Source organism: Branchiostoma belcheri, unplaced genomic scaffold, assembly GCF_001625305.1.
Source record: "Branchiostoma belcheri isolate BF01 breed outbred unplaced genomic scaffold, Haploidv18h27 scaffold70, whole genome shotgun sequence".
In the NCBI taxonomy this organism is placed as follows: domain Eukaryota; kingdom Metazoa; phylum Chordata; class Leptocardii; order Amphioxiformes; family Branchiostomatidae; genus Branchiostoma; species Branchiostoma belcheri.
This window is the reverse complement of record NW_017804354.1, coordinates 1,142,489-1,152,148: the sequence shown is the minus strand read 5'-3', so window position 1 is coordinate 1,152,148 and position 9,660 is coordinate 1,142,489. Positions and strand designations below refer to the sequence as shown.

At 42.6% G+C, this 9,660-nt stretch overlaps 2 pseudogenes; one reads left to right on the top strand and one right to left on the bottom strand.

The window, feature by feature from the left end:
- LOC109484804 overlaps window positions 1-3,006 on the top strand; it is a 6,540-nt pseudogene extending 3,534 nt beyond the window's left edge.
- A 93-nt stretch (window positions 3,007-3,099) lies between these two features.
- Window positions 3,100-5,695, bottom strand: LOC109484803 (annotated as a pseudogene).
- Between the last annotated feature and the right edge of the window lie 3,965 nt (window positions 5,696-9,660).

Sequence of the window (9,660 nt, the reverse complement as noted above, 5' to 3'; positions counted from 1 at the left end):
ATCCATTTTTGTGTATGAAGGTAGGATTTGTAACAGTTTATTTGATTTGTGACATTCATTATTTGTTATTGCCATTTTGGTTTTAGCTGTTCAGTGCCAACCTTCTGTAAATTCCTTGTTTTAATGTCAGCCATGCCTACATTCCAATAATCTTGAAAGGCTTTAGGTTTTACAGCAAGGAATATGAATAAACCAGTTGGTACTTGTTTCTAATCAGGAGGAGAGGACCATGAAGTCCAGAGGGAGACTGCGGGAATGGTGTATAAGGAGATCGAGGACATTCGAAAGAATGGACTGACCATTGATGGAAAGACAGTCAAAGTTAAATGGTATGTTGATTGATAGTTTATTGATGTATCTTAGTCACCATACACATAAAGCTACATGCACACTGCAGAATTCTGAAAAAACTGGATGACAAGTGCCAAAGACTGGATACAGTTTTACCTACATAATAGCCTCTTATATTCGAAAATATCAATTGTTTTCATCAAACTATGTGTTTATATTTGCTGTTTTCTGGATCTAGAGCGTTTGTTCGGAATTATAGTGTTGCTTATTGTCTAAAGTAGAAAACAAAGTTGAATTTATTTTCTGTGTTAATAACTGTATTTGATTTTTTTGCACCATTCGACACCCAGGTACCTCACTGCAGACTGGAAATTCCTGGCCACGCTGCTCGGCCTAAACCAAGCCAGTAGTAAGTCCTTCTGCCTGTGGTGCCATTGCAAGAAGGAGGAAATCTGTGACTTTGACAGTAAGTAGCAATGCTCGTATTTAACAGATAAGTTAATATTTCAAGGCCTATGCAGTGTTATGCATATTAAAAAAGGGATCATAACAAATAGCAATTTCACTGAACTGTGTAGCTGCTGCATGTGCATACTGATGTATGGTACACTGATTTGAAACACAGGGTGGACTAATAATACTTGTTTTCAATTTTGCAGCTTTATGGTAGAGTGATATTGTTCTGCAATCAAGCATTGATTTACCACAGTAAAAATTTTTCAAAATGCAGAACCTAGCTGGAACATACAGCGGAAGCGAGGTGACCACAACCGCTTCCTGGGCCAGAGGGAGCACAAAGGGCATGTCCTGCCTCCCCTGGTCGACTTCAACTTCGATGAGATTGTCCCTGATGTTTTGCACATGGTATTAAGAATTGTCCATACTTTTACTTCATTTTTCAAGTCAATTCAATCAATGTGTTTGCTTTCCTCAGGGTATCTAACAACAGTGACTTCTGCATGTTTCAGGGCATGAGAGTCAGAGGCAAACTGTTCAACCAGGGAATTCATCAACTTTACATTTTGATATTGTTTTCTACACAATTTTCTACACAAAGTACTTACATTTATAGCAAACTGAAATCATGACTTTGATGTACCCTGTAAACAGGTGGTTGTATGGGCCATCAACCAAAGGAGGACCCAGGAGTTGGCAGCTGCAATGAAGGACACCGGTGTCCCCTTCAGATTAATGGAGGGGACAGGGGATGATGGCAAGGGGTCAATCAAGACATGGACCCAGCTTATGGTAAGATAGGTGACTTATGCATCATGGGCTACAGTTTTTAAACAATACAATTTAACGTTACTGTTGATGCAAACAAAACACTTGCAGTAACACTGATTATCTTTTACAGCGAAACAATTAGAGCGTGTGTTTGAGAAGCTCGACCTTAAAGCTGTGCTTACAGACAGGTGGAGCCCTGCTGGGCTAACAGAAACGTGGCCTGGAAACAGCCGGAAGAAAGGATGCCTTGGTGAAAAAAGGCTGGCTGAATTCCTGCACAGTGACCAGGTATGTATTGTTCAATCCTATGATTGGTAATTTTGATTCAACTGCTGATTTTTATATCTGTTCATAATATCATTGAATGGTAGGTTATGATCATGATTAGAATAAATTCCTATGGACTACATTGTATATTCAATTGAATTTTTCACAGCTTCCTCTACCTGAAGAGGATGAGGGCAACCATGCTATCCGTATCGTTGACAACATCATTAGATTGTGGAAAATAAATTGTTTGATTCATTTTTATATCTTTTTTACTTGGTACCTGGCACAGTGCATGTCTTTACTGCAATCCATAATTCATTCAATTCCATAATCCACCTTTACAGGATTTTGAGGAGCTTGCCCTTGCCATGAAAGCAGAGCCAGGGGCAACTGGTCAGCTGACACCGGCAATGTTTCAGAAAAAAAACAAGAGAGTGGGGGAAGCTCTTCAGAAGAGTTACATTTGACGAGGTTAGTCCTGATGCTAATCAAGTGGTTGAAAAACTATATAAAAAGATGTGTTACAATAATGCAGACACTCATTTTTACTTACTGCTCTTCATTACATTTCTTTCCTTTATTTTCAGCATGTCACCTCTTACATCCATGCCATGGTGTACCATGTGCCATACTTTCTTAAGAAGTACAACTACATCAATGACCTTTCGTGTGAAAGTGTTGAACAGGTATGCATAATATATTACATTGAAAGTGGTGGAATACAGATGCAACTTTTCACATACGTAAATCACATAAAAGTATTCATGCTAATGATGTGCTTTAACCATTATCAGCAGCTTGTTAAAACTGTTATATGTGACTTTCTGAAAAAAACAAGATACTAATAATGCTATTTCCATCTTAGAAAAACCACACACAGAACAGGAGATTCCACCATGGGAGCCAAAGGAGCGGCAGAGGCAGCAAGTGGACAGTGCAGGTATGCTGATGTCTGTGTTGCCTTATCACCTTCCACTGAATATAAAACAAAAACAAGCACAAACCATTATACATGTCTCAATCTGTATCTGTACAGGTCATGGAGTACGAGAACAGGGATCTGTTTGCTGTTCTCAACAATATAGATAGGAAGAAGGCCATAATTAATGGGACCGAATTCAGCACAAAGAAGAGCCAACTTGCAAGGTTTGTTGATATATTATACAATTGAAACTATCAAAGCTCACATGATTGCCATATAGCAGCCACACTTTGTTTCTGCCTTCCAACCATTCTACTTTTGTTCCATCAAGCCTTGTCTCTTTTACCCAATCTACCGGGTAACTGTCCACTAGCTCTGTGCTGTAAATTTCACTCTGAGAAACCCCTTAGATTGTAATACTCTATACTATTAAAGTAAAAAAAACAACCAAATTTAACTTTTTTGACAGGTGATCAGCAGACAGAGGATGAGGAGCAGATAGAGGAGGAAATTCGAGAGGACATGGAGGACGGATATGAAGATGAGGAAACGTTTGAGGAGGATGATGATGAGGACGCATAAGGCTTTATATTGTGTGTATTGCAAGAAAGAGCCTGATGTCAAGTTATTTATACATGCATGTCTTTTCAATGTTTTACTCTAGTATTACATTGTATGTGAAGTATGTAACTCTAGTATTCATGAATCATTTATGACTTTGTGATCTCCTCTCCTCAAATATACTGTGCTTACACATAGACATAGATTGTACCTTTTTGGGTGGATGGTGTTCACGACTTCCCTTCTCAGAGAAAGGGTCAGCCATCCTTGGTCCAGATGCTGTGTCTCCTGTAAATATGGGAGGAAAAATGCATAGTATGATGAATTGACTTGTAATTTAATGTTTGTTCTTGAATTTGTGCAATAAAGCAACAGCTTTAGAGTAACTATGTAGAGATATATCCTCTTGATGGTTTTTTCTAGCCTTGTTTCTGTTATAAATAGCAAGGTATACCTTTGGGGAGCACTGTGATGGCCGAAGCCTCTCTGCACGCTTGTGTGTGCACCTGGGGCATTCAGAATGGTCATATCTGACCACAGGCCTGTAGCCCCAGGTGACACGAACCTCCGTCACCAGGATGGTAGAGGATGACTTGAGTTGTTTCCGTTGCCATCCTCTGAAAAAGTCATCCTCTGCCTAGCACTGGGCTGAGTTCTGATGGGTGGCAGGAGAACGTCTCTGGTTGCCCGGAGCCCCCTGCTATCCACCCCACAATGGTCAGAGGACGAAAGTGCTGAAATAAGAAAAGATAATGACTAAGATAAAAGAACAGCATTATGTTTCATCACAGTCTCATGAAGTTTAATACTTTATATGACATTATTATTATTATAGTCATGGAAGCAAGAAAGAGGTTGTATTGTATATGTATACCTTGTCAAAATCAGCTCGTGGGAGGGGGATGGTCAGGCTGGCCTTGGTGGTGTACTGGCCAGCCCTGTGACTGCCCTCCCCTAGGGCAGTGAAGATTGCAGTCTTCAGGTACTGGAGGCACTGCGGTACTTCTTCCTGGGTCCCTCCCCTACCCAGAGTGGTGGCCTCCCTGTAGTGGTGGAGGTAGGCCTCCAACTCTGGGTTTTCCTGGAGAGGGACCCAGGAAAACTGCCACCCAGGCCAACTTCCTGCCCACCTGACTTTCACCTACAAATTGAAATTGTTTATTGAACCAGATGTGTATTTTGCATAATACAACAGATGTAATATCATGGTTATGTACATGTATTTTACAATTGTAAATAAAGCTTTGCTACTTGTGGTTTTCTTGAGATTATCACATACATGCATCAATGTTTTTTTAGCCATGTGTGGCCTACCTACAGTGTATAACTTTTCTCAAAATTAGGCCCAGTGATGGCTGATTTATATGAAGACAATTCTAGATATTACTTGTATTATGGTTTGTACTAAGAATCACAAGATGATACATTACAGCCAACTAGAAAGGCCGACATTTGCTTGGGAGCAAATACAGCATATTTCAGTCCATCTCCCTCCCACGCTATTCCAAACTTACCCCAGTGCAAAACTGGCAAAGGTTCTCAAATAAATGAATTAAATAGTAGCTACATGAGAACAAAGATGCAACAACAAGTACTTTGAATCTCGAAAGCTTTACTAATCTTATTACAGGTATGCAAAAACTAACAATTATGAGATTTGATACATTTTGAAGGTCTTAGGCACATAAAATTGAATGTGTGGGTCATTACGCACCACTTAGGTGCAATGTGACCTCAGGTAACCCGCAATGGAACACGTGTTCCATGGATGGAACTGGCCATTCTTTAGATAGAACATGGAACGGGTATAGCACTTTTGGCCCTTTTTTTGCTGAAAATAGCCATTAAAGTTCCCCAAATGAGTCATTTGGAAGTGGTGTATGCCAAATACATGACTGCTATTCTGTAGACACACGTTCAAGGTACCCTTATACCGAATGTCATATCATTTGGTTGTAATACCAGGGCTCAGGATCCAGAAATCAATTTTTTGTCGAAAAATGCCCCAAAAAACCTTCATAAAAATTTTTCAAAGGCATGTTTAAAAAAAATGAAAAAAACGTCTGGGGGTATTTGCCCACTCTACCTCCATGCCAAATTTCAGGTCATTTGGCAGAATGATGGCGGAGTTGAATCCCTTTGACTGTTTGGCAGGAGGAGAAGGAGAAGGAGGAGAAACATGAGGGAACACAATATATTTCATCCATACCATGGTATGGACTGAAATATAAATATAGAGTTAAAGATAACTGAGGACAGCTGAAGTATAATAAGTAAACGTTACCCAGACGTGTCCGCCCCTGTCCTCCTCTCCCACGACATCCTCCACTTGATACAGCTTTGGAGGCTGTCTTCTTCTTTTCCTCAGGACTTTTGATAACTGTTTGTCCCCCAAAAATCCTCACCATAAGGGTTCCAAGCCATGTTTAACAGTAGAACTAGTATAAGCACTATAAGGCCTTTCGCAACACGTGTGACACAAGATATTTCCTGGTGCCAGGAATGAAGGTCAGGAAATCGCGCGGGGGGCCCAAGGTGTCAATCACCATGCCCCGGAGGCTTGACGCAAGGCACGCACTGTAAGCCCCAGGGCAGCTCATAGCCACTCCTACATTACCATGTATGGACTTGGAGGAGAGAAGGGTGTATGTCATCTAATTGGTTTCCCCTGCTGGTATACCCCCAGTTGTACCCCTGTATTTTGTAGTGCGATGTGATTGGCTACAACTAATTAATAACAAGCCATCTGTGCATCATATTTCACACTCAGACACGAGGAAAGCCTGGAGAGTGGCAGAGGTAACCCATGAGCCATGCCAAAGTGCAAAAAAAGTAAAGTTTGGACTCATATGAAGCAACTACCTGATGGCAAAGCAATGTGCCATCACTGTAACAATATAATTGTAGTGTCTGGTGGAACAACGAACCTCGCCAGGTACTTCAGAAGGAACCACAACATACAGACCCAGCCCCATCCTGCAGGGAAGGTCATGCAGAAATTGTTCATGGGTAAGTTTCTTCTTTATTTTTATTTGATAGCTATTACAAAATTGTGTTAGAGGTAGCTTGTAATGTCCTATGCAAATAAAAATTCATTCAATTATTCATCATGTTTTTGTTGTGACCTGTACTTAGCCCAGTGTGGCAAAATGTGCAATAAAGGGACTCGTCATTCATTCATTATAATCTCCCATTCTTGCACAGTTGCACTGTTTCCCATCCTCATGTAATGAGAATATGGTTGCTGAATGCTGATGTCAGTCAGTCAGTCACTCACTCTGCAGTTTCCACTTTGTACAGAATTAAATGCATGTTTTACTACATCAGAGTGATCGGACTGTTTTATTTCTGCTTGTTAGCTTGTGCATGTGCAGTAAAAACAAGGGAAATCGTAGATTTCAAACCTCCGGGTTTTTTTGTGTTCTATTGGTTTAGGTTATTTGTTTGTGTGTAGTATGAAAGTTATGTGCGTAATATGTTTGTATGTGTTTGATGGCTACTGACGGTTGGTTCGGTATGGACTGTTGATTAACGTGTCTCACAGCCTGACAGCCTGCACCGTCACCCGCGCCATTACCCCCGCCGTCATCCCGCGCCGTCATTGCTGCGCCGTCACCCAAAATTTTTATCGGAACCAGACACCCCTCTGTTTGAACCCTTTTGAATGCTAAGACCCAAAACTGCAACCGCCCCATTCCTTAACAACATGGTAATTACCATTTTCAGCATGGCGGGGGTGTCCGGAGCACTTAAAAACCTTTTATTTCGACGCCCATAAACACATATGCAATTAAACAAAAACGTTCTGCATCATCTGCAGCCCAATACTGGCATAGCAATACGTATACCGAACCACAGACAAATCCGTCCAGCCGATCGCGAGAAACAGCTGCTGACAGAAATGTTTCGAACTCCTCGCGGAAGGATATCTCCTTCCCCGGAGGTAACAACTATATCAATCCAATATACAACTTGAACATAATATTATGTACTACTATGTAGCAGTAGCAGTAGCAGACGCTACTACTAGCAGTACAGTAGCACACTAGTGAATGACCTGTACTTGTGTCTCGCCAGCCAAAATATGATATTGTACTACTATACAATAATCAGGTTCAGGTCCGGACCTGGATCTGATCCTCTGAACCTGATCCGGACCTGGATTTTCTATACAGGTACCCACCCATACTGGTAGGTCTTACTCGGGTGGCAAATACATTCAGACGACACCAGGTGCCAAGCTAAAAGAGATCTCACCATTGGATTTGCCACTGAGAAAGCGTATCATCAAAGAAGTCACCGGGAACATCGCTTCGATGGAATAAATCATCCAGACATTTAAAATGTAACGCCTACAGAAAGAAGATGTCTGAATATGCAAGCTCTTCAATATACAAGGTGATACGTTGTGGATCATGCAACAGGTCACAGCTGTCTCCCAAATGTCTGAAAGACATTGTTGTCAAGTTGCAAGTGGAGCATGGAGGTGTCCAACATTGCATGAAAGGACATTCCTTGGTATTTGGCACAAGAAATCCCTGTCTTTCTGACAAAGGTTCACAAGAGTGCATCTGGTCTCTTCATAGAGGGTGCAGTATTCAGGTGCACACCAGTCAGTTCCCTGCATCACTTAAGTTCTGTCTGGGGCACATGCTAATGAGTATACTAGAGACACCTACTGGTGGGCAAAAGGTCAGTAATCGGCGCATGTGTATTGGGGCAAGTTTTAGTATATGGAGATAGGCAAGGCAAAACCAAACGTATAAAAGTAAATGTTGCCTTTTTGGAGCTGGATGTTACAGGTAAGGGTTCTTGTAAATTTTTATTTTGTTGAAAAAACAGACTTTCAGCCATGTTTGAGATGTCCAGCACAGTAAAGAAGATATATGTTTACATGCATTGCTGGCTGTCCATGGGTGGTCAGAGGTCACCTTCCATTGTAAACAATGATTTATCCATCGCATCTCCAGAATATATGGCGTTCTCATTTAGGACGCTAGGCGGCGGCACTTTACAGTCAAGAATAGAAGAAAGAATACCCAGAATGCCCCATTCAGCCTCGGTTTCGTTCTCTCTCATTGTTGCTCGCTAAGGCTGTAGGTACAATTTTTCGCTCTCGAAATTTTCTTGCTTTTCTTGAGCATTTTTGCCTTTTTTGGTGAGAGTTCTTAGACATGACTACTCCAGTCACGTCTGTGGTTTCCACCACTGCGGCTGTGTCGCAAACAACCGCTGGTTTGGTGGATATGTCGAATATAGCGTCGACCTCGCTCGCGGGGCTCTTGCCCTTGGGCGAACAACAACATGGCGGGTTTCCTGGTGCCACTCATGTGCCGCCAAAGACTGAGCCAGGTGGCCAAGGGTCTCAACACATTGGCCAGAATTTTGTCATTTACGACGCAGCTTTGTTCCAACACATCAATAGCATGGTGTCACAAGCTGTAGCCCAGTCCCTACAGGCACAGGGCTTTGCCGAAGAACAAGTTTCTCAACCCATAGTTTCCGAGCAAGACTCGTTTTCCACCAGCGAGGACTCTGGTCATGGACATGGCCGACGTTCTCGCTCTAAACATAGGTTTAAACGGACCTATGCAGACCGTGTTCGGGAACGTTCCCGTTCACCCAAGAAGGCGATCCCAGCTGCCAGCCAAGCTGCCGGCCGGGGTCGGAAAGCCAACCAGCTGCAGCCCACTGCCAGTCTATCTGCCAGTCCGGGCGCATCCTCCAGACTGGAATCCCATAACGATGATTCCTTAAGCATACATCCAGCCTCTGGTTCTGAGAGCCTGGATGAGAATGATAATGTAAGTCTCCCAGCAGAGACCTCTCTTTTATGTCATAACCCTACTTTTGATCAGCCTGCATTTTTGCAGGATTTCCGATCTTGCGAGGCAGGGGTTCGCATCTCCCAACCAGTTTTTAACTGGTTCAAAAGGCAGAGATGCCAGACTTGGAGGGACAAGGAGTTTATGGAGGCGGAGAAGCCACACAAGTTGGATGCTGAGCAGCTCGAAGCAGTTGCAGCTCCAAGGCTACAGCCTTCACTGAGAGACAAGTGGAAAACTGTCAAACACAACGTCCAAGCTGTGAAGCTGGACGACACAATTCGCGGGATACAAGAGCATGTGTTAAAGGCTGCTCAGCCCATGTTGAAATCACTGGATGATTTGCAACAGCTCACGGTATCCGAGGACTCAGAGACACGTGGGAGGCGCTAAGCATAGCAACCAACCTCAACGTGACAGGGCAGTTGTTGGGAATGGTTTGTAACCAAGTCACCTCCTTCAGGAGACGACTGATCCACGAGTGGGTTGACTCGCGCTACAAGTGTCTTGTGGATGATAAGGCTCAGTCGGAAGATGATCGCCTGACCATCCCATCCTGTAAGT